The following is a 2,690-nucleotide window of genomic DNA, read 5'->3' as shown; positions in this document are numbered from 1 at the left end:
GGTTCACTGTGTCTCTGCTTAGTTTCTGTTTCTATGACCTGTCCATTGATAAGAGTGGGGTGTTGAAGCCTATTGCGAGTTCATTGTGATGAATTTTTCCTTTGGTGAATATGAAGTGTCCTTCTTTATCATTTTTGATAACTTTTCATTGAAAGTGGATTTTATTCGGTATTAGAATGGCTACTCCAGCTTGTTCCTTAGGACCATTTGCTTGGAAATTTTTTCCAGCCTTTTACTTTGAGGTAGTGTCTATTTTTGTCACTGAAGTGCATTTCTTGTATGCAGCAAAATGCTGGGCCCTCTTTATGTATCCATTCTGTTAGCCTGTGTCTTTTTATTGGGGAGTTGAGTCCACTGATGTTGAGAGATATTAAGGAAAAGTGATTTTTGCTCCCTGTATTTTTGTTGTTAGAGGTGAAATAATGTTTGTGTGGCTATCTTCTTTTGGGTTTGTTACAAGATTACTTCTTGCATTTTCAAGGGTGTATTTTTCTCTCCTTGTGTTGGGCTTTACCATTTATTATCCTTTGTAGGGCTAGATTTGTGGAAAGATATTGTGTAAATTTGGTTTTGTCATGGAATATCTTGGTTTCTCCACCTATGGTAATTGAGGGTTTTGCTGGATACAGTAACCTGGACTGGCATTTGTGTTCTCTTAGGGTCTGTATGACATCTGTCCAGGATCTTCTGGCTTTCATAGTCTCTGGTGAGAAGCCTGGTGTAATTCTAATAGGTCTGCCTTTATATGTTACTTGACCTTTTTCCCTTACTGCTTTTAACATTCTTTCTTTGTTTTGTGCATTTGTTATTTTGACTATTATGTGATGGAAGGAATTTCTTTTCTGGTCCAATCTATTTGGAGTTCTGTAGGCTTCTTGTATGTTTATGGGCATCTCTTTCTTTAGGTTAGGGAAGTTTTCTTCTATAATTTTGTTGAAGATATTTGCTGGCCCTTTAAGTTAGGAGTCTTTGCTCTCTTCTATACCTATTATCCTTAGGTTTGACCTACTCCTTGTGTCCTGGATTTCCTGGATGCTTTGGGTTAGGGGCTTTTTGCATTTTACATTTTCTTTCACATTTGTTTCATTGTTTTCTATGAAATCTTCTGCTCCTGAGATTCTCTCTTCCATCTCTTGTATTCTGTTGGTAATGCTTGCCCTATGACTCCTGATCTCTTTCCTAGGTTTTCTATCTCCAGGGTTGTCTCCCTTTGTGATTTCTTCATTGTTTGTATTTCCATTTTAAAATCCTGGATGGTTTTTTTCAATTTCTTCTCCTGTTTGGTTGTGTTTTCCTGTAATTCTTTAAGGGATTTTTGTGTTTCCTCTTTAAGGGCTTCTACCTGTTTACCTGTGTTGTCCTGTATCTCTCTAAGAGACTTATTTATGTCCTTCTTAAAGTCCTCTATCATCATCATGAGATCTGATTTTAAATCCAAATCTTGCTTTTCCAGTGTGATAGGGTATCCAGGATTTGCTGTTGTGGGAGAACTGGTTCTGATGATGCCAAGTAGCCTTGGTTTCTTTTGCTTATGATCTTGTGCTTGCCTTTTGCCTTCTGGTTATCTCTAGTGTTACCTGTCCTTGCTGTCTCTGACTGGAGCCTGTCCCTCCTGTGATCCTGGTTGTCAGAACTCCTCAGAGTTCAGCTGTCTCTGCGATCCTGTGATTCTATGATCCTGTGATTCTGAGATCTTGGGTGTGTCAGACATCCTTGGAGTCAAGCTTTCTCAGGGTGTTGCAGGAGAGGGTGGGGAGCCAGAGCCCTGTGTTTGCTTTGGGCACAGATGTAAGCTGGAAGGAACCCGTTACTCTGGCTGGACAGGGGTTTGGGTTTCCCTGGTTCCTGTGGGAGTCCCAGTTACACTGGGTGTTGGAAAAGATGCTGTGGCCTCAACTGTGATCTTGAGTGTGTCAGAGCTCCAGTGCTCCTGGTTGTGTCTGATCTTCTGGGAGTTGAACTTCCACTGTGATCCTGTGACCCTGGGTGTTTCAGAGCACCTGGGAGTCCAGCTCCCTCTGGGTGTTGTAATAGTGAATATAGAGCCAGCACCCCAGGGCTGATCTGGGTCCAGGTTCAGTCTATAAGGAACCCGTGCCACTGGCTGGGCAGGGGTTCCTGTGTCCCTGGATCCTGGGGGACCCAGTCACTCTGGGTGTTGGGGTAGATGTTGTGGCCTCTCCTGTTATACTAGACCTTTCAGTGCATCTGGGAGTTGAGCTTCCTCTGGGTTTTGTGAGACTTGTTAGGGAGCCAACAGTCAAGGTGTTCTCAGGGCACTGGTTCAGACTGGAAAGGCTAAAAACTGTTTTTATTTTAACTTCATTTTAGTCCTTGATTCCAAGCAATGATTTAACATTATATTTTTAAATTACTTTTAATAGCACGTTTCTACATGTGATTGAATTCATGAGCCAGTAGTGGCCAGGGGCATTGGATCCATCAGGATCTGGAATTACAGGTGGTTGTGAACTCCCATGTGGGTGGTGAGAACTGGACCTAGGTCCTCTGGAAGAGCAGTGGATAAAAGAGTGCTATTAACCACTGAGCAATCTCTTCAGTTAAAACATATCAGACTTTTAAAAATTGAATAACATAATAAGAAGGGGGCAATAATAAGGTGGAGATGTAGCTGTACCCCAGACATCCTCCTTTGGCTACTGTGTGTGTACCTGTGCGCGCGCGCACAC

Source organism: Rattus norvegicus, chromosome X (genome assembly GCF_021556685.1).
Source record: "Rattus norvegicus strain SHRSP/BbbUtx chromosome X, alternate assembly SHRSP_T2T, whole genome shotgun sequence".
In the NCBI taxonomy this organism is placed as follows: domain Eukaryota; kingdom Metazoa; phylum Chordata; class Mammalia; order Rodentia; family Muridae; genus Rattus; species Rattus norvegicus.
Note: the sequence above shows the minus strand (reverse complement) of the source record.